This window comes from Mesocricetus auratus, unplaced genomic scaffold (genome assembly GCF_017639785.1).
Source record: "Mesocricetus auratus isolate SY011 unplaced genomic scaffold, BCM_Maur_2.0 Super-Scaffold_100019, whole genome shotgun sequence".
NCBI lineage: Eukaryota > Metazoa > Chordata > Mammalia > Rodentia > Cricetidae > Mesocricetus > Mesocricetus auratus.
This window is the reverse complement of record NW_024429200.1, coordinates 23,819,190-23,842,796: the sequence shown is the minus strand read 5'-3', so window position 1 is coordinate 23,842,796 and position 23,607 is coordinate 23,819,190. Positions and strand designations below refer to the sequence as shown.

The 23,607-nt window shown below is 36.6% G+C and overlaps 1 protein-coding gene across 2 annotated transcripts in view; it reads right to left on the bottom strand.

The window, feature by feature from the left end:
* Tfec (transcription factor EC) overlaps positions 1-22,594 on the bottom strand; it is a 66,332-nt gene extending 43,738 nt beyond the window's left edge. For both annotated transcript variants that reach the window (XM_021233496.2, XM_040728690.1), the window contains exon 1: positions 22,442-22,594. The gene's annotated coding sequence lies outside the window, so the exon portion shown is untranslated. The remainder of the gene's footprint in view (positions 1-22,441) is intronic.
* Between the last annotated feature and the right edge of the window lie 1,013 nt (positions 22,595-23,607).

The following is a 23,607-nucleotide window of genomic DNA, read 5'->3' as shown; positions in this document are numbered from 1 at the left end:
GCACTAAATTTCTGAAACTTTATTAAAGGATTAAATTAAATGCTTTTTTTAAATAAGAGTTCCTTGGTCATGGTGTTTCTTCATAGCAATAGGACAGTGACTAAGACAGCAACTAAGGATTATATTTACATATTTGTGTGTGTGTGTGTGTGTGTGTGTGTGTGTGTAACAGCAATAATTAAAAAAGAGACTATCAATGTCAGAGTGGAGGTAATTGGGAGAGGTTGCAGAGGGAATGGGAAGGGTTGGAATAAGGTTAACCTGGAGAAACTAGAGAGAGGAAAGGGAAAGGGAAAAATGAGATAATCCTTTTTTAATTAAAATATCTTGTAGCCCTCCAAAACTCAAATATATGCCCAAAGAGATGTCAACATTTTCATCGTCTTTTGAAAAAAATCTACTTCTTTTATCTACATGTATTAACAATATAGAATATAATTTATAAAAAGAAATCAAAAATTTGAAATTAAAAAATCTAAATTTACATTTTAGTAAACTAAATATGGAAAAGCAAATCAGATACAAGATAAACAGTAAAATATAATAACATAATTAGAGTTGGAAAACAGGGAAGGTGAAAATCAGAATTCAGTTGAGAAAATAAAACCAAAAGCTGATTCTTTAAAAATATTCTTGAAAATTAATAATCTTGTCCTTAGGTTCTCTAATAAAACTGAGAAATGTTCCAAACTATTAATATGTAAAGTCAGGTATAGTGGTACACACCTGTTGTCTCAGCTACTTGGGAATTTGAGGTAGGTAGCTTATAACAGCCCACAAGTTTGAAATTAGGCTGGGTAGCAAATCCAGATTTTTTGTTAAATAAAAAGAAAAAAGAAACAATGAATGAAAAGCAAGAAGAAGAAGGAAGAGAAGGAGGAGGAGAGAGGAGGAGGAGGAGGAGGAGGAGGAGGAGGAGGAGAGAAGAAGAAGAAGAAGAAGAAGAAGAAGAAGAAGAAGAAGAAGAAGAAGAAGAAGAAGAAGAAGAAGAAGAAGAAATACACCCTCAGTCTAAAACAGTAAAGGATAACAAACTAACGCAATATAAAACTCTAGCTTTGATACTTTGGCAATCTAGATGAAATGGACCAACTTTCTGAAGTACATAATGCACCAAAACCCATCAAATTGGAAACGCTCTGTTAGATCATTATCTACTAAAGAAGCTTAATTACTATTAAAGCATGTGTCTTTAGTTTAGTACAATTTTTAAGGTATCACAATGAAAAATGTCATAGGCTTTACCATCAAGAATACAGTTTTCTTCCCTGTAAAAAGACACTATCAGGTTAATAGAAGAGAAGCCACAACAACATATTTCCAAAAGCAACCTGTATCTGATGAAGAACTGTTATCCATAATACTGAAAGAACTTTCAAATAAACAATAGAAAAATGCAAACAACCTAACTGAAAAATGGGCCAAAGCCCATTCAGACATCACAACAGGGATGCTTTGAGACGCATGTCATCATGGAAATGCAGATTAAAACAATAAGTTCCCACTGTATACCTCTTAGAGAACACTAGTGATGTCCACAATTAAGTGGGGGTGGAGCCATGTGGGCTCTCATTCATTACTGGTAGGAGTGTAAAGTGGTAAAGCTGTTTTGTGAGATAATTTTATGATGTTTTTAATCAGTCATACTCTTACTATGCAACTCAACATCTGTATCCTTGTTATTTACCTAAATTAACTGCAAACAAATTCACCAAATGCCTAAATGAAAGCTTTATTAAAGACTGAAAACTCAGAAGTGGTCTTAAGGTTTCTCCTAAAAGCTGAATGGATATATTGACTTGGTACATCCAGACAACGGAATGTTATTAGACATGTAAAATAAATGAATGTGAGCTGTAGAAATGGCTCAGTAGTTAAAAGCACCTGCTGCTCTTGCAGAGGACCTACACTCAGCTGCCAGCAACCACAAAAGGCAACTTACAACTGCCTAGAACTTGAGCTCCAGATCAAACACCCTATTATGGCCTCGGTAAGCAAAACCCCACCCAGAAATAATAAATGATTGATACAATTAGAAGACATAAAGGAAACATAAAAGCATGTCACTCAGTGAAATAGTCCATCTAAAAAGGTTACATCCTACAACTAGATGACATTTAGAAAAGAAAAGCACAAGGGTAATCAGAATGCCGGGTATGCACTAGGCTGGAGGAGGAGTAGAAGTGGATGGACTACAGAATGCTAGATCTTCAAAACAGTAAAACTAGTCTTTATAGCATGGTAGACACATGCTATTCTCCATTTTAAAAAATCCATGGCATAAACAGTACCTTAGGTAAACCTTACGGTAAGCGTCAGACTGTGAGGAAAGGTGAGGAGGGTTCAACGTAAGTTGGTCAATGATAACAAGCTTTCCACTGTCAGAAGAGACATTGGCAGCCAGACAGAATGCTGCTAGAAGGGCTACTGGGGTAAAACAGACAAGGATGGCTTGCAGCAGGGATCCTGGAGATACATGCCTTTTCACACATTTTCACATGGAAACAGCAGTTTTCGCATTGTTAATTCAGTGTACTCATCAAGGTATAGTAAAAAGCCTTTTGACCTAGCTCCTCCATGGATTTTAGAACCCATCAAATAGATAACAGGTTTTGTTTGTTTGTTTTTGTTTTGTTTTACTTTCTGCAAGGAAATTTAAGTTGCAAGTGGGTTATTTATGTCAAAACCAACTAACTCTACATGCAGACCCAGTGATTTTTGTATTCTATAATACTGTCTACTTATATATCTTTAAGTCTTGTTATGAATAATATAAATTGCTCTATATTATAGGATTACATTTTTTGCTTCTTTTTAAAGTTATCTTTTAGTATGCAGAAAGAAGACAATTGATGAAAGCTCTCGGCTAATTCAACAACCATTCAACAAGCATTTAAATGTTTCCTATTATAAAGAAAACAATCCCAAGAGAAAGTTATTCCTCTCCAGAAAACAAAACTATGACCCACATGTCACCATCCATCTGAACATCATTTATTCAAACTGAGAACAAAAAAAATACCTGTTAGGAGATGCATCCACCTCTGGGTACCACCTCTCTACAGAAACTCAAAACTAGAGTGACAGCAAATATCACATCACAGTCGTCTCAGTAACAAGACTGTTGTCACCACTATTTTGACTAGCAAAGCAAACACAGGCCCATAGCTAAGAATATCATCAGTGAAATAAAAATAAAATGTATTAACAAATTGAAAGTATATAACTTGGTGATACCAAACAAAGCTCATATGCAATCACCAGTTATACATGTTCATGTAAACAAACGCTAAGAAGGATGATAGACAGCCATGTTCTCTACAACATGACAGCCCTTAAGAAACTTTGGTAATTTTATACTTCATTTGAACATAACAAATGAAGTTAAACATTTGGACTTCACAAGTGACTAATAGGTAATAATTAATTATGTCTCAGATACCAGAGGTATATAGGAAGAAATCTATTTTGGGGGGCTATGAATCCACTACCTCCTAGGTACCAACTTATAATAGCCACATGACATTTCTTAATGTTCTGCAGTGAAGATTAATAACTCATTTCTTCACATCTTACTTTCCTCACAGTAGTCTGGGAATATGATATACCCATAAATCTCATCTTGACTAAACCTAAAATTATACAGCCGAGCCTGTCTGATTGAGATGTAACTACCGAACTAAAGTAGGACTCAGTTCATCAAAAGTTTTACTTAGGTTTCTGAATAACTGTCAGCATATTTCAGTAGAGTGTTATATAATTCAGAGCCATTTAATGGATAATGATGTAAAATGTGATTGTAACATATTCCTTCAGCCTCAATCATTTGAATTCGGATAATTCCAATGATGTGTCTTTAAGGAAAAATCTACACTTAAGACACTTTAGCAAGACATGAATATTGTTAAGCCGGATTTTCCTAGTTCAATATCAGTCTAGCAGTAAAATGTTTACTTTGATGAGATTCAAAGAAATCTAGCTTCCTTTTTAATTCCATCCAGCCCCATTTGTACAGGTGCTTACTAGTTTGGTTTATATGAATTCTTCAAATTATCAGTCCATACCAGGAAACTGTTTAATCTGACCTACTCTTAAATACATTGAAATGAAAATTGGTGAGGCATAAGCAATAATCTGGAATCACTTCAGAAATTAACTCCATCACCTAGATTTCAAAACAGTACAACATGCACACACATTGAAGTCAGTAAGTATTGTGCATAACTATAAAGCATTCATAATACTTTAAAGTCATGATACTTTAAAATCCTACATTTAGTTAGTGTTATATTTACAAGTTTAATATTCATTAGTTATTTTCCTTGGTCCCAGTGGTAGAGACTGAACCCTGGTCAGACTCAATGAAAACTAAATAACTAACCTATCTCTGAAATACAACCCTCAACTCAATTTTACAAAATTTTTTTCTGTGCCTAGTACATGTCAGATACAATGCATTCTTCAAAGTAGTCACAGTCTGAGAGATCAATATTTAAACATATACTTATAATTAAATGTGACCAGTTCGATGAAACCAAAAGATGCCATAAAATCATGCATGAAAGTCCTCGGCAAAATGTAAGCGAGTTAATCAAATGAAAAGTAATTTGTGCTACTTAAACAAATGCATGGAGACTTGTGTTCAGTAGATATTAAACTGGTCCCAATAGCCAAAAAGTTTAAGGTGGCCCCTCTTTTTGTAAAGATTTTAATCAAACAATCATAAAGATGACTATATGTCTTCAAATGCTCTAGGCAATAGTAAAAAGATAAATATGACTATGAGAATGTGAAAAGAGATACTATCTTAGCAGAATTCTAGGAAGATGTCATTGAAGACGTTGAGGGCTAGACCTTCAAGTATAAGGTAAAAAACATTGCAGCAAGGTGTAGCATCTTGTGTAAGGGCCATGGAATAGGAAGTAATAGATAAGGAAAAAAATCACTGAAGGGAATAAGCTGGACCAAAGCATATATGCCATAGACTGAGACTGCAAGAGTGATTGAAATTTCTTCTTTGGGGTATTTAATGGTTTCACTTTCCTCATCCCAAGGAGTACATGTTAGAAGTCCATCTGTGAATTTTTAAGGGGTAAAAACTAAGAGTTGCTCTATGATAAGAGTTAAGAGGGTCAAGCAGAAAAGGGAAATGGATTGAAGACACTCAGGAGGCAGAGGCAGGCGGATCTCTGTGAGTTCAAGGCCAGCCTGGTCTACAGAGCGAGTTCCAGGACAGCCTCCAAAGCCACAGAGAAACCCTGTCTCGAAAAACCAAAAAAAAAAATGTGTTGTTGAAAAACCAAGTTCTCTGGCTTAAAAACTGGATGGATAGTAATGCCCATCACTGTGCAACTGGTTTTTTTTATAGGATTGGGAATTGTGTATTATTTTTGCCAGCCATGCATCTGACAAATGATTCAGGATGAGAATATACCAAGAATTTAAAAAGCTAAGTACCAAGAACCAAACATTCCAATTTTTAAATGGGCAACAGGGGAGTAAAACAATAAACAGTTTAAGCCAGCTGAAAGCTGTGATGATGAGCCTTTCATGGTGTGTTCACTGATATAATAGTGACACAAATGTGATGAGAGCAGCCAACCACTTTCTGATTAGATTTAAGACTCATTCATGGATAGTACATTGAACAGGATCAAAATCTGTGACTAGGTCCCAGGAGCTAGGAGAAAATCTAATGTTATTTTCCTAGTGAATGTACATAGTAATAAATTACCACATAAAATTAATACATAAGATTTTTATGTATATCCACAGATTAGTGCATCTTTAAATGTTACAGAAGCTTCTTTATAAAGTAAATGGTGAGAATCACAACTGACCAACACATGGAGATTAACTAAGACAGTAGTGTCACAATCTGTCCCTGCAAAGAACATTAGGGATCATCACGGAAGAGAGAGCATGGAGACTGGAGGAGCCAGGAGTAGTGAGAATCTGTGGGAAAACAACATTTTACAGACACAGCAACACCAATGCAGATATGAACTCTCAGCACCTGAGCCTTCATACCCCAGATCTGTGTACTAACAAGCTAGACAAAATCCTGGTATAGGTGACGTGTTCTCAGAAGAAGAAATGTGAAGAGTAATGCAACACCACTATAAGATTCCATGCCCCCCAGCAGAATGACTACCATTAATAACTACTAATAATAACTCATGCAGGTGTAGATGTGGGGGAAAGGAAACGCTTACACACTGTTAGTGGAAGTGTAAGATATTGCATCCTGGAGGTTTCTCATAAAAAAAAGACAGCTACTACATGACCCTAATATACACTCCTCAGCAAAGGGCACTATACTCTGTGATGTGAATACTTAGATATTTTTGTCCATTGTTGTTCTATTCACAATAACTAGGAGATGAAAGCAGCTTGTATTCCACTAACTCATGAATTATAAAGAGAGTGATATATATATTATATATATATATACAATTGAATGTGACACCTTTGTAAAGAAAAACTGAACTATGAAATTTTCATAGAAATGGGTGGAATTGAAAAAAATACAGGGTAATGCAACCCGAGCCCATAAAGCCAACTGCCACATGTCCTCTCTTATATATGGCTCCCAGCTTTGACTCTTCAATTATTTTGAGTTACATTTATTTAACATGGAGTGGAAACTAGAAAACAAGAGGACGAGGGGGAGGGCTTATCTGATTTCATGGGAGCTTAAATACTAATATTTATTAAGAGGAGTCAACAAACATGTTTAAATAATACTCTGTATTTCTTACTCACTTACCAGTTAAAGCAAAACTCTCCTGTAATGCTTGACTGTACTATTTTTCATCCCCAGTGACCTTTTGATATTATTTTCATTATGAAGTGGCAAATGTTCTTTCAATGGTGCGGAGAATAAATGGGAAACAGGACTGACTTCTTTAAAAGGTCATGTTTCAAATATTTTTGGAAAGTTACCAATGTACTTTTAAAAACAATCTCTACATTCTAAAATAGATCTGAAGTCACAAAAGAGAATGTTTGTGATAAAAATCCAAAACTCACTGTTTTTGAAATGTCTTGCATCATTCTGTTACACATCTACTACATTTATCATTTTAGCATTTGCATTTGGGATGATACCAATATAATGTCAATTTATTTTAACTTTATAAATGAAATCCATGGGCTATTTAATTTTCTTGAAATTAATATGTATATACATATATGTATGAAATTTTCATATTTTTTGTAAGACCTGAAGTGTTATATAAAGGTTTACTCTTTAGAAAAAAACTAAACAATTAAAATGTCTCTAAACTGTCTTTGACTCAAATTTTTTATATCTTTTATCTACTTTATGGGTTGATATATGATCATCAATTAATGAAGTCATTTCTATCATAATAAAATGTCATCATTAGAACTGCAGTATTCTAGTCTAACATTTTCTGAAGAGTATGATTGGGGCATTTTAGGTAGTTAAATATTAAAATGGTCTAATTGAAAATGAGACTTTAAGATTATTCATCTTGATTGACAAACTACAGACACTGGCCTTGTTCATGAGTACATTTCCATCATCCAGTTTTTACAGAGATTGCTAGTCCTTGTGAGAAGAGGGTAAAACTTATCTGACCTTTGCTTTATGTAACAGGATATATGATAGGTTTTTTTGGCTTTCTATGTTTTATGTGTACTTTTTATTATAATATCGATACTATCAAATTTCTCAAGCATTGTGTCACCTTAGAAATGACCCACAGATGTACAATTGTTACAGATTTACCTCCCCTAGTAACTGAAGAACATTTCCTTTGCATCAAGGAAACATGCATCTGTTTGAATTTTTATGAATACAAAAGGTATTATCTATCCAAGAAATATTAATTCAATGGGAGGAGTCACAGAAGCTGGTGGACTAGTTGAATGACCCAAAATGCAAAAACACAGCAATGAGTCACAAGTTAAATCACACATTCCGATCATTCAAGTGATTGTCTTCACACTTCTTGGAGGGCTGTCAGATGCAGGTAGGTAACAAAGCTTGCCTACAGTTTCACCCCAAAAAGTTTGCACAACCTATCAAAATTGTCCTCTGATGTACACATGTTCACACACACACACGCACACACACACCATGCCCACACACAAACTAACGAATAAAGTATTTTTAAAACTATAAGAAGCTGGATACAGTTACTGTGACAGAAAGAATGTCTACTAAATATTTCTTCTGGAGCCCTTAATCTAGACACATAAAATAAAACCCAAATGCTAAGTGATATTTGGAATGTACAGAAAATTTCTAGCATAATTTCAGACTTAGGATCTCTTTTCCATACTTTTTTAAAAAGAAAAAACTAATTAAGAAATAAAAGAGAAACATCTTTGTATTGATGACAAAAAGGAGAAAACTATACTAACAAGACAGTTTAACCCTTTCTGATAATATCTCCCCCATCAAAGATGATAATATCCTAATTCTCAGAACTTCAGACGATCCTAGAAGAAACCTGCATATGAAATTTTCAATGTACAAGGAACTCTGTAGATGTAATTGAGGTTCTTAAGATGGATATATACCTAGGATCAGCTGTCCAGGTCAAATGTAACCCTAAGGGTCCCACTAGAAAGAGACAGGACAGTCAAACAGAGGAAGATGTGGCAATAAGTGCTGAAGTCAACATGATGCAGGAAACTCACCAAGAAAGCTGGAGAAGGAAGGAAACAGAAACTCCCTGGAGCCTCTAGAAAGGAACTAACTAAGCCTTGCCTATGTCCAGAGCATAGCCCAAGACAACTCTGTGAGGACTTTACCCATCAGACTCAAAGGCAATAGATTTATGTCCTGATTTTAAAATATAAATATGTTAGCAAAAATAGTTATAGCAGCAATGATAAAGAAATGAGGATATGCTTTTTATTAATTCTGTTTTACTTGCTCCTGCTAGTGATATTACGGATTTTGCAGAGGACTTCTAAGAAACAGCCAGCCTACAAATGCTGAGAATATGGGATTTCCCAATCATAGCTATGCTTGAGAAAATGCTGGCCCAAAAAATAGTTCCCCAGATGGTAAAACTAGCCCTCCCCCCTCCCTCCCTCCTTCCCTCCCTTCCTCTCTCCTTCTTTACTCGCTCACTCTCCCTCCCTTTTTCCCTCTTTCTCTCTATCTTTTCTCTTCATTCTCCCTATCCCTTCTTCTCACAATGACCTCAACAAAATATAAATGAAAAGAAATAAACCTAGAAAGCGAGGTAGAAGACAACTGATAAAGAGGTGAAAAAGTACTATGAGCTTTGTTCTTAAAGCCCTATTGAAATACTGAGAGTTGATTTTTTTTAAGACAGTTTTATAATCAGCTTATCTCTAAGACATATCCCTCCAGCAATGAAATGCAGACTAAGTTATTAGAAGACCATCTTAGAGCCAAGAAAAATAGCAGTTTTCAATAACTTGGGAGACTATAACAGAGGGCTCAAGAGAAGGCAATAGTTTTTGTAGTGGTAAAATACAAGCCAAGTGTTAATCATAATATATACAAAGTAATTATTAACAACAAGTGTAGCTGTGACAAATTTACACAGGCAATCAAGAGGAAGAATAGTCCCATATTCTGTGATTTTATGATATGAAATAAGAAAAAGTATAGACGTGAATTAACACACAAAGTGTGTTTTGAAGAAAAGATTAAATTCGGCATAAGCTTAAAGACATTGGAGTCCAAGGAGCACCTCAGAGGGAGTTTGTGTGAGGCTGAGATACAGGTAGAAGGATAGACTTAGACTTGGAAGAAGTCACTGAGTTGTTTTTGGTTTTTTTTATAAAGTCATCCAGGAGAACAAAAATCAGAAGGGCAAAGCATTCAGAATTCTGAGGAGCACAAAGTGGTGGAAGGAAGAAAGAATCTCCCAAATGTACTAGGAAATGAGGACAGTGTAAGATCACAAGGTCAAAGTAGGGCAGGGTTTGAGGAAAAGAGGGTCTAACAAAGTCAAATGCCGCAGAGAAGACAGAAGATAATGAGTAGGAGATGCTGTCAGCAGACCTGGAAATAACTGGGTCACTCGGGATTCTCAGGGGAACCCTTCTCAGGTATGGACAGAGGGTGGAAGCAGCCTGCAGGGACAGTACAATGTGAACAAGGAGATGGTATGACTTAGATGGGGGTGTTGACCCCTCTCTGTCCACAAGCTTCATGGAGGGGCTCATCTGATAATTTAGTTTGAAAGGCCAGCTACATGTGAATGCCTTCTCAGTAGAAGATCTCTGTGTGGTGTAGCATCAGGAATGCAGTGATCTGTGAAATAGATGGCACTCAGCAGAACCTCTCCTTACCTTTGTGTAGGTGATGCCATCCAGTGGTTACCAAGGGATACTTCAAAGGCGTGTTCATAATCAAAAGCTCTTATTTTTTAAGTTTGTGTGTGTGCACTGGAGGTTGTGGTGCCAAATCATAAACAATAAGACACATTTTGTGGTTTTCAGTTATTGCAATGGTTCTATGGTGAACAGAGGTGTGTGTACAACATGTTTACATGGATGCTTACAGAGATACCACAGTGTTTATAGGCAGAAGGTAATTGGTTATTAAACACAAGCAGAAGACCCAAGGGGAAGGCGTAATTTATTACATAGCTGACTGAAAACGGGTTTTAGACCAAAGCAGAGACCCAAGCTTAATCAGAAATATTCTCTTTCTGGGGAAAAGCATCTAACATTTTATATTTCTGAAAAGGGACTGAGAATCTCTGTATTATATTATCTCAATATGGTTATTTACAAAGTCATCTACTCAGAATGTAGAGAGGGCTGACAACATCTGAAGCTGGATGAGAGAAGCTAAATACAAGAAATTTGCCCAATGAGAAGGAAGAGAGGCTAGAGTGTGGTCATGTGGACTAGAAGTCCCAGCTGCAACTGGAGACTTGTGGCAATAGTATTACATATTGTTGTAAGACTCTCTTCTATGACAGCACCATGCAGACTACACTGGCCATGGATGAGCTAGTGAAATAGCAGAAGAAAGAGACAAGACATGTCATTGTAATTAGGAAAAGCTGGATGTGAAAGTGAATGAGGGCCTGGTCAAGCAGGAAGAAAGCAGAGGATCCAGTGGATGAAAGGATCCCATTAGACCAAAGAGAATACACAGAGAGGGAGAGAGCGAAAGAGCTGCAGACTGAGCTCTGGAATCTAGCCTAGGGTCTTGGAACCCTTCTGAACACACTTCAGCCTCAGAGTCCAGATCTCCCTGATCTACTCACATAGACTTTTTGCAGCACTTGCACCTTCCCCTACAATTGTTCACCGACCATTTAAGAGGATGCTCAACCTAACAGCAAATTCACATGCTTGTCAGCCCTGACTCTTGTTCACCATGAAAGAGGTATAGAAAGTTAGCTTGTCTATCAACCATGCTTCTTCAAACTTCAGGGGCAAACACAGCTCTGACTTCATTGTTATGATGTGTATAGATCTCTACAATGACAAAGTAGAAGACATTTTCTTAGCATTAAATATTTCCACTTCCCATGAGCACAGCAAAAATAGTGATATGGTGCACAATTTGGTGGCTCAAGGTTTCCACCACTGGTAACTTCACTCTCCATCAGAGGCTCAGTATATATAGCATGCAGGCTGGGTTTTTTAATATGCAGCTGCAAGGTTATAGGATTATATTATAATGACATTGAATTTGATTCTTATGCAATAATATTTATTCACAGAAAATTCTTAAGTCCATTGAATTCTTCCCTTTTATGATCTCCAACTTAATTACCATAATAAGCATTCCTTATTTTATTTCAATTAATTAGCTAAGATGCAGAGACATAAAGATTACAGACTTAAAAGCAAACCAAGTTTACTTACATCTGTCCTTGTGTTTATTTTGAAGTTAAAAATTATATTCATACTCTTACTAATAATAGTAAAGCTTGGTAGATATATACTGTTTTCTTTGGATCATATCAATTTCTTGCTGTTCTGTCTACCTTTTCTTATCTGGCCATATATCTAGCCAGTGAGTGGAGAATCCTACACATATGCCCTACACAATATGTTATAGATTGGAAGTAGGTGACAGAACAAAGCAAGTACCCAAAACCAATTCATTGCTTCAACCAGCATCCATCATTGAAAGTTTTGCTACTCAAGTTGACAAATATCTTCATGAAAATTGCTAATGTTGAGGAGGGAACATTCTAAAAATCATCCCCCGGTAAGGTAAAATGTACAATACTTTTGCATAGCCTAATGAAATACTCTTAAATGTGTAAATGATGTGAGGCATCAAGATGGTCACTGAAACAGTATGAATACTGATATTACAGCTTAAGAATATATGGTATTTGAATGTATAACCCAAAGCCCCTGTGACAACATTTCTTATAGTAAGAAATTTTACATAGCTATCTCACTCGTGTAAAAGGCTTTATTGCTAAGAACAGTTATTCATAATATGGCTAGGAAACATAAACTTGACAGCACAGCCAAAGTAAGCTTCCTTTCTCTTGATCAATCACAAATTTTAAAAAATTGCATGATAGATTAGGTGACTCTAATGTAGAGAAAATATGAGTGTTAGGCTATATAAAGAAACCTGTCATTATTTTAAAGTCTTTGCAAACATTCTACTCCTAACTTCTACCTAAACTTACCATTGAGTTTATTTTTTTAAGTACATGAGATAACATCTAAATCCTGCACATTTACAAAACATTTTCACATGAAAAGTAAGAATTTGGGGGGAGTTAAGGAACAGCACATAAATAATTCAGCCTAACAATAACAGGATGTTTCAGATTCTCAATGTAAATACATTAGGCTACTCAACCAACATAAACCAGACTTTATAAAAATATGCTTAGAGCAGACAATAACCTCGTTATGTCTTCCCCATAAAATCCAAGACTATAATATAAGCATAAATCATTCTTTCCATTTTTATAGTGTTATTTTTGTCTTGCCTGAGTTTGGGAGTTCATTACAAAATCAAGTTTCTGAGGGGACATTATAAATGATACCTGAAATGGCTTCCTTCAAAACTAGCTCAAATAATAAGTTCAGCCAAACTTTCTTGTCTCTTATGTTCTATTCAGTGTTTTGTTTTTGTTTTATCTCATCAGTTCTTTCTAAAAGGACCATTACTGTTGTCAAGGTCAACTTTGTTTACTAAAACACACTGCTGATTAAATGCACTGCTGATTAAATGAGTTACACCATATCTGAGAAATCACTTACTATCATATATCTATCATCAGCCCTTCAGAAAAGTCAGCAAAAGCAAGGCTTTCTTAGCATGCTCCCAAGTTGGAAAAAAGTTTCAGTCTTATTGAACAGTGTGTGTATCAGGAAAGTGTGATTGTGTGGTAGCCTATAAATACATATTGCTAACTCTAACTATTGCTGAGACATCTCAGTCTGGAAAGTCAAATGCTGTAGCATGTCACTTTCACATTTCTCTCCCTGGTCCCAGAGAAATAGGTGCAGATTTCAAATAAGTTATTTAAAGTACATTCTGGTATACAGCCACCCACGTCCTCCTGAGTCAAATTTGTCTGTTAGGATGTCTCCAGTCAATCTGACCACTTCAACCTGACAGGCAAGCCAACCAAATCAGCAATCAGCAGGCCAAAAAATCTGTCAAACCGTTGCCTTCACTGGTGATTACATTTTGACTGACTTGAGCAGTCAAGTTAATCAAAATAGTCAAACCAGGTTTCCCATGTATACAATCTCAGGTCTGCTGTTTCTGTAGGTGTGTTCTGTTTGTATTCTTGAAGAGAGTTTTATTACATGGCATTGTTTAGGAATAGCAAGTTCAAAAAGTTGTGAGCTGCTAGTTTGAACTCTTGACACTGGAGTGAGTTCACAACTTCCACAAAGAGGAAAGGCTCATAGACTGTCTGAGAACTACGGAAAAGAGGCAAGTGGTAGGAGCTGTAGAAGAGAACTTGGGACCACAATTCTTAGTTAGGAGGTTAACATGTGTCCAAACAAAGGTACATGCTCACCATTCTTTCTGAGATGTAGCAAAACACAAAGGACAATCCCATGGAAGATCTAGGGAAAGTGATATCAGTCCGTTTTCATTCTCAGGATGAGTAGCCATTTTGTCAGGAAAGAGACAACCATGAAAATACATCCTTACTACATTTGAAAATGAGGGTGAAAGCAATTCAACTACTCATTGAGAAATGCCAATGTGGAAATGTGTTCCAGAACTTACAAAGCAGGTGTTAGATTGCAAGCTCTAGAATCAATCCAGCTAGTCATGAAACCTGATTCCCCACTGAATAGCAAGCCTTATGGCTTTGGACCAGATATTCATTACCAGTGTGCCTATACACTTAATTACCCAATAGACATAGTACAGCAACATAATTTCCAGGCTTGTTCCAACCAAAACTACTTCATTTTGGAAGATCATTTCCAACATTTGATAATGCCTTGTGCTCCACAGGAGGATGTTCCAGCTCAAAGGTTCCATAATATTGAAAGCTTCCTCTTCAAATGAAGTATTTTATTAAGTAGTAGTCTAAACAGCATATGCTGTTTCAGTATAGTCACATTAACAGTTAACCATTCAATATATTTCCAATATCCAATAACAACACTAATAAGCATAATGGCCAAGATTGCAGGATTGTTATTCTGTGCAGACATTAATGATAAGTTTTGTCCTTGGTTTCTGGTTTAACAGCCTTAGAAGTCCTGGCACATAGATCAGAGTCACAAATAAAGAAGGTGAATTCCATAAATCACTTTACCTACCTGGGATCAAACAGCTGATATGACAAGGGCATTTTAGAAATACATGTTTCAATACATGTTTCTAAGAATGCATAATACACTTAATAATGGTTTACATTTTGGGTTACCCAGCAAAGAGAGTGGTTGCTATTGAAGGTTTGGAACTTCCTGAAGAGACAGGTGTCACTCAGAAGGAATTGTCAGTAAACCATAGATACTATAGTCATCTAACACTTACCTAGCATGTGCAGAATACTATGCTAGTCTTCTTTCTAGATTGATACATTAGGCTCCAAAACAATGAGTGTTTTCCAGATAAAGTTCCCAGGTTTCAAAGGACTTGGAGCTCTAAAGGACTTTAAAGACTAACTTTTCCAGGAAACACAAGGTATAATGCCTTGTCACATGACGATAACCCCATATAAATAGGCAGAAAACTGAGAAATGTTTACAGTATCAAGATCATTTCATACTGCTTTCAAGGGTGACTTTTCAGTCCTCGCTAGAGACCATAATCTCAAAGAGTAGTGTGCAAAATTCCTAAAGACTGGAGGAGCAGGACTGAACTACACTACTGGGAAGAGCCCGGGATTCCAGCTAAAACTCAACATTGGAGGGTATGATCTAATGTACAGGATTAACATCTCAGGGGACTTGCCCTGGGTCAGCTCATCGCTCTGTGATGCCTTATCCTCTAGATGGAAATAAAAACAGTGAACTCTTTTAAATGTGCCCTATGGTCTGATTAAAGATTGAAAAGGGCTCTAAAAATCCACAGCACTCCCAGGGAAAATGCTAAATATCATTATCATTATTACACCAAATGCCATAATTTGGTCTCCTCAGATTCCCTTTTTATGTAGATTCCATCAAACTCTGACTTCTGACTTTTCTCCTCTCTGACCAAATCTCCAATGACAAAGCAAAGGGAAATGTTGAGGCAATTAGTGGGAAATGGAAGCAATTAATTCCCTTTTTTAGTGGAGACCTGGCCTCTGTGAACCAGTTTAACCAAAAATAATCAATGACCTTTCTCTGCCCAAACTGAAGCAAATCTACTTGATATTTGTCACTGGTTATCCATCTACTGCTTCGACATTAATGAGTCTCTTCACTTTGCCCCTTTCTTTCATGAAATGCAGACATTTTTTCTGGTCCCTTGCTACCTCTGCATCTGCTATTTTTGCAAATTGAATACAGTTAGAGGCCTCGTTATCCTGTGTGAACCTAGGAAACAGTGTAGCATGGATTCTGATGGGTCCTCTCCCACCTTAAACAGTTTCCCCCTTTTCTGCTATAAAGATGAGGGCTTGTCTACAACAAATGATGTGTTTAAGCACAGACAGACCCATATCCATTCCAGGCCCAGGGCATTGCTCAACCATCAGCTCTTGTGGAGAAGTCAAGTGGTCTTCAAATCATCATTGTCCGTTTAGAGACATAGTGATAGCACCACTTGCTTCAAGAGTATTGTCAGACTCAAATGATGAGTTCATGGAAAGCTTCTAGTCGTACTTAATACATAATCAGTGTTTCCTATGATCACCTAAGAAAAAAACAACTGCAAGAAGAGATGAGAGAAAAAAAGAGTTCACAGAGAGGAGAGGAGGGAAGGTGAGGGGATGAGAGATAGGGAAGAAGAGGTGGGAAATGGAGAAGAAGATTCCACCAAATATAACTGCTTTGGGCATGTGTTAAAATTCATCTAAACAGACTGCTACTCAGGCAGGAGTGGTTAGTACTAAAGTTGGTTTCCCACTGAAAGAGTTAAAACCAGCTTACTAACTGTTTTGTAAGTATTTTTCTTTTCTTAGACAATTGTGGATGATGGTGAGTGTAGTTTTTGTTGCTGTGGTGATTTGTTCCATCTCTACACAAATTGACAAAAGCATCATCAAATGTCCCATTGGCTGTGTTTAGTGGAGTGGAGACGTGTTAGCACAAACAGCAGAAAGTGAATGTATTGGTAATGCATTCTGGAGACTAAGAAGATGTGTAATACCTTATAAACAGCAAAGTGACAGTTAATTCCCAAATTATGCACAGTTACCTTATTCTTTGCTTCATTGTGCTCTGATAGTTCTATCCCAAAGCAGAGCTCTCTAACAGGAGACAATATTAGAAGGTTCAGTGTGAGGCAGGAGCTCATTGATACAATTTGTGCTTTGGAAATCTGTCAAAAATGTGAAATTGAGACTTCACAAGGAGTCAGGGAAAGGCTTCTTTTTATGCTCAGAGGTAAACTTTCAGTCTCATAACTCCTGTGTCCAAAGCAAGTTTGACCTGCTAAGAATAGATTCAAAGAGTGGACTTTAAGCTCCATGAGATTGCTTATGCTTTTCCCTCATGCTGTGACCTGAGCCTTCACTCTCCACACTAGGCAGTAATTCCTAGAGTTACACAAATGTAAAGAGACTTATTCAAAATCACATGGGAAATGAGTAACAAACTAAAAATGCTGATCATCTGACTTCCTATTCACTGTGTGTTCCACCAACTCCACACCAGGCAACCACAGAGAAATCCCTGAATCATGTGTTTGCTTGAACAATTTGTTTGAGAGATAACGTATGCTAACAAAAATGAATATTTCTACACTGGGAAATGTCACAGCATATCGCCTTCAGTTCTGTCATGAGGTGGGGTCTATCATATTCTCTGCGATGTGCTTTCTGATTGCCAATAGTACACCTCTTAGCAAAATACGGCCCAGAAATACATACTTACATACATACATATATATGTTTATATATATTATTTTATTTAAAATGTTTTTTCATTCAACATATTCTGATCATAGTTCCCCCTGACCATAACTCTTCCCAGATGCTCCTACCTTCCCATCTCCCTATCTATCCAACTCCATGTCCTGTCTTTCTCTCTTTCTTTAGAAAACAAACCAGCACTCACGCACACACACACACACACACACACACATACACACACACACACACACACACAAATGCAGAACAAAAAAGGCAAAAATAAACACACACACATAAAAATACAAAATCAGAAACTATGATATACAGGTAAAACACTGGTAAGACAAAAAAAAAGCAACATGCGACAAAATGTCCTCGAAGATACCATTGAGCTTATTTTGTGTTGACCATATACTGCTTCAGAATAGGCCTACACTTAAATGGTTAATGAGACCAGTGAGACTTCATTGGGAAGAATTAGCTTTTCTTTTGGAAGCAGATGTGAATTTGAAAGACCTTCTGCGTTAGGGATGGAAGATCATGTCGACTAACCCCCTCTCAGAACTGGAACCCCAATGGGTTAAAGCAGGCATAGTAGCATTCTGCAAACAAAATTACACAGCTAATCCACTTGAGGCATTTGTCTTTTAATTTCTCCTCCGAATGACTAGAACCAAAGAGGCTGTTCAGATACTGATGCTGATGTGTGGTCAGATCAAGCTATACCTCTCAACAAATTCCTTCAAGTCTTAAAAGAAAACAGAACTCGTCAAGGTCTTCTCTTTTCCTTCTTGCTGTTCCTCACAATGGCCCCAAGCTCTAAAGGAAACTTTGTGCCTCATTTTGTCTATCTAGAGAATAGCCAACTGTTTTTCAAGATACACTTCATCCTTCATATCTCTGTGACCTTCTCACACCCTCAGACTCAGAGAATTCGTCTACACTTCTAATATGACACTTGTCTCTTCATATAATTGTGGGAAAAGCTCATGAGCAATGGTTATTTTCACTTAAAAAGAATGAGAGAGAGACTGATGATTAAAATTTGAAAATACTGAGAAAAATTCAAAAGATTTGAATGGACTTCACAGGAAAAAAAAAGATTTATAATGGTAACTACAATTTTGATAGAAAGAACAAATTATCCTTTGCTAGAAAATTGCCTGCAAATTATAATTATAGAAGAGAAAAGTGATTTTCAAATTGTAGAGAAACATGTGAGAGGATGGTCAAAGGGCCAGATGCCTGCTCACTAAAATTTATTAAAGAGAAGCATAGAATTTTACCAACGTTTAAAATCTGATAGTTGAAATGCTGCCTACCAAAACTCGGCTGGTAAAGGGTGGTCTAGTGGGTTTGAATGTGTTTACATTAACAAAACCTTTCTAATGTTCTGACCTTTTAATACAGTTCTTCCAGTGGTGGTGATCCAAAACCATAAAATAATATTTGTATTATTGTTTACTACTTCTTGGTTGTGAGCCTAGCCTTTAATGGCTGAGCCAACCCTTCAGCACTGTTTGCTACTTCTTAATTGTAATTTTGCTACTGTTATGAATTGCTATGTAAATATCTGATATGCAGGATATCTGATATGCAACCCCCAAAGGGGTTTTGACCCACAGGTTGAGAACCCCTCCCCTAAGGGAACAGAAGACATGAAAACACCACATGCCTAGAGAAAGATCTCCAGTGTAGCAGATCCTGATCTAGATTGTTGTATAAAGGTGCTTAATGGAATAACTATTGGCAATGGGCAGACAAGAAAACAAATATCTAATTATGTAGAAAGTCCTGGCTCACCCTCTCATTTGGGTTTAAGTACTAAGAAAACCAAATATTTATCCTTGTTCACAGTCTTCTAAGCGTTGGAAGCATGTTTGTGTAAGAAAGAAATAAGGGAGGAAGTAGAAGAGAGGGTAGAAGTCTCTGGTCCAGTGGAAGCAGCTAAAGCATAAACATAATGTCTTCATTGGGCAAGCTAAAGACTGCTTCAGTCAGTACAAGAGATGATTTGGAAAACTCTTCAGTGTGACACAGAAACCAACATGAGAGCACAGGAATCCTAGCAGAGGTCCAGTTCTAGCCCTGTGGATCTATTCTCAAAAATGTACATCAAGGGAAACTTCTACATCAACTTCTCACCTCCTCCTTCAAATCCGAAAAGATAAAAGAAAAAAAAAGTGCAACCTAATGGGTCTTTGGTGTTACTGGGCTCAACCTCCTGTTTTCTCTGGGAGTGATTTTTAAAAAGCAATAGTAAGGGCTTCCTCTCCACTGGGATTCACTATTCACCCATGTTAACCTGGAATGTAAACTCATGATCTTTCCACCTCTGCTAGCCAAGTTCAGGGATTACAAGCATTCACCACTATGCCTGGCAACCAATCTATTTTTAACACTGGTCTCCTCAGGAAATTGCACAACATTTCACCTTTCCAACACTTGCCTTTCCCCAACTTTCTTAATTTCTAATATAAATTGCCTCTATGCTTACACTGCTCATGTTGCAGTTTGAAGTGTTTGGGACTTTTCATGTCCTAAAGAATACAATTTCATGGAATGACAAGACCAGCAATCAACTGCATTCACAATGTGAGGTCAGCCAAATGATGAGACATTTCCAAACACCTGCAATTCATCTTCACTGAGTCCTGGATTGCAATTCACAACTGTACAAAGGCAAGTTTTGTAGACTCAGTTTTTAAGGATGTCTTAATGCTCTTTTCTTTTATATCAACAGGAATAAGGTCTACTTAGTTTCAGAAACTGTGATGAAGCTAGCTATTGTAGTTTTTCTGAGGAGAAAGAGAAAAATCTCCATGACTGTCTATGATAAAAAGATCAGATTCATTTTTAAAGAGTGCTATAGGTTGACTTAGTAGGAAAGAACTTTGTAGTCAAAGGAAATTTCTGAGGGTAGCTTAGCTCTAGAATAGTTTTAGGAGAGAGAGAAACAGAGAGAGAGAGAGAGAGAGAGAGAGAGAGAGAGAGAGAGAGAGAGATTCATTTCCTGTTCACTCCTCACTCCCTCCTTTCTCTCCAACAAATCTACTACCCAGGCTTCATTGGTTTTTTTGTTTTGTGCTTCTGTCATTCTTTTCTGCTTTTTCCTTGAATTCATCTGCTAGGTCATAAGAAGTACTACCAGTGAAACCTGAGGAACAACATTTTACTCTCTACAGTAGCTTTGTTTGTTGCCAACAGTTATCCATAGCAACGTGTCATTTGTAAACAGGCTGGCAATAGTGATCTGTTCTTTGCAAACTTTGACATTTTCTAGATCTGTCATCTCTACATTTCTTACTATGGTGTTGTCCTGATGGTTTTTAACTGTAAGAGTTGATCTTCCTGAAAATTCCACAATGTTGAGCTGATTTGAAATAGTTTTAGTTGTACACCAATGGACAAAAGATGAACATACAGGATTTCTATCGGTATCCACATGGCTCCACCTGAAGCAACTTTCAATCCATGTATTCAAACCATTGTGTAAAGACACTTTGTTTTTTCAGTTTCTGCTTTCCCTATTTCTCCTTTCTGGGTATACAAGCCACTGTTTTTAAAATCATTTTCTTTTTCCACTATGCAAATCACTACAATTCCTGAAAGGTGCACTTGTGCTAAATTTTGGCATATACACAAACATCTTGCAAGTATCTTGGCTAGTTAGAATTTAAGCGCTCATCTCTAAAGCATTATAGTTGAGATAACTTCTAAGAAACTTGTTTTGTTTTTGACATCAATCACAAGTTTCAGATCAGCAAAGGGGGCTCATATACTCCACCACTGCTCTACTGCTTCACAAAGAAACCAAAGACTAGGAAGTAACAGTCAAAAACCACAGAAGAGACAATGTGAAGATTATATGTATTCCGTCGAGTTCATAGCTTTTAACATTTCTTTAAACACTCAAGTGTCAACCTCAAATTTGACCTATTTAAGGTTGCTTTCACCAAACATGGGAAAGATTTAATTCAAAAGCTACTTGAAAGTGTCTAGCCACAATCAGTTTCATGTAAGATCCAAGGGAAGCAGCCTTCTCTCATGATCTTGCTGAACCCTCCATTTCATTTCAGCTTACTTTGTTGACACAGCCTCTGAAGAAGGAAAAACTGTCAAGGGCATTGAAAAGTCTTTTATCACTAAGTGAAGTTTCTAGTAAATAAATTACAATGAACTACTTTAACAGAATTAAATATTATCTCAGGTTCGTTATTCTTCTCAAAATGTCTACTCCTAATGCATACGTGAGACAGCACTGATAATATGGAATAATCATAGAAACAAATATATGTATATAGTCATATACAACATTTCTATATTTATGTTTGTGCACTTAGAGGGAAACAACCCTGACCCTAGTCGTTAAGACCTTATAGTAACTCTTATTTGTTCCTATGTAAAATTTTTACTTTAAAATAACTAGTATACTTGAAAGCTGCTAAACAAAATAGTTAGATCTATATGTGTTCAAAAAGAATAGAATAACCTAACCTGGGGGAAAGAGCATGAGTTAAAATCCAGCCTGGTGTTATTTCTGCTTTGAATAAAACTTATATATATATATATATATATATATATATATATGCATATATATATGTTTACCTCTAAAAACAAATAAAATAGACATTGCTAGATTGTAAATAGAAATTAACACTTACTCATAAAATAGCATGCGATGCAATAAAATGTAAATTATATTCCAATATAGTAAATATCTGAGAATATTAAACTGAAAGAAGAGATTCCCTTGGTTATCAAGAACTAAAACAGTGATTTCTACATCTTGATTAAACTAAGACATTAATAGCAATCCAGTTATATTTCATCCACGTTATAGCAAATCATAGTTTGACTGCTCTAATATCCTGATAGCTGGTTATCACACAAGACGAAAGCATAATTACAAGCGAGCTCTACATACCAAAGTAAAACAGGTATTGATTGAACTCGGTTTCACATTTATTTGAAGTATAGAAAATTAACCTTCCAGGTTGGTTACCTACCAGCAGTGATTGGATTCCAGCAGTGTCATCACCTCTACGAACAGCTCCAAATTACAGTCCCCTGTCCCATAACTTAAGCACAAAAGTCAAGGATCTGTTCGCAAGTAATGAATGGTTAGAACTGCTTGGAATCCACTTAGTTGAGGAAGGAGAAAAGAGAAGTCACTCATTAGGGGCATTTCCTGAACTCTGGTAGGAATTTCAGTTAAGGAAGAAGAAATGACACAGCAGTTTCAAGTTAAGGCGACTTCCTTTCTTTATCTGAAATATGCTACTAATTTGAGAAACAGCATTCCAGCCGAACTATACCACAAAGCTGTGGCTACAATGGAACACTCTTGTCATTGATGCCATGGTTGCCCCATAATGAACATTTTCCCCAGAATTTACAGAGGCCATGTGTGGTTGTTATCAGAGTGGACTAAGACCCCACAGTTATTGCAACACATCTGCTTTACAAGGGAGTTTCTTCAGAACACTGACCTTCCCCACTTTTCAGTTAAGAATTGCACTTTGGCTTTGAGTGCTAATAGACTGAGGTTTTGCTTTAAGATGATTTCCCAAATTTCACATAATGCAAGTTTTTTTTACATTTCAATTGCTCTCAAAGACTTCATCATAAATATTGACCAAGAATAACTGATCTTCCCAAGAACATTAGATAGAAATACGAAATTGAATTTCTGAGATATATGGTCCTTCACTAAAAAGGAAACAAAAAAAGCAACACCCTTCCTCTTGACCCTCAGTGCTGCTCTCAAATCAGCTATCACCTGACTTTGTTTCTTCCTTTCTGTTTTTCTTTCTTTCTTCATCCTTGCTTTCTTTCTTGCTTGCTTGCTCTTTTGTACTCAATCAGATTTGATTGATTTGAGAGGCTAAAATATGACCTTTTCGCCAGAATCCCAAATGATTCTCATAAGAATCCAGGTCAGGAGCCAGTAGATGAGTCTAATTTTGAAACCATAATGCAAATGTCTTCTATAAGGAAATTTGATACACATTTCCTGCAAAGAACAAGATAATAAATGTTGTGTGCTTGTCAGGGCACATACCATTTACAACTCCTGGGCTCTATTACTGTAATGGCATACTTGCATAATCCACAAATGGATGACCACAGTAGCATCTGTATTTCTTTGTCTCCATCTGAAAGCTCCAGTGAA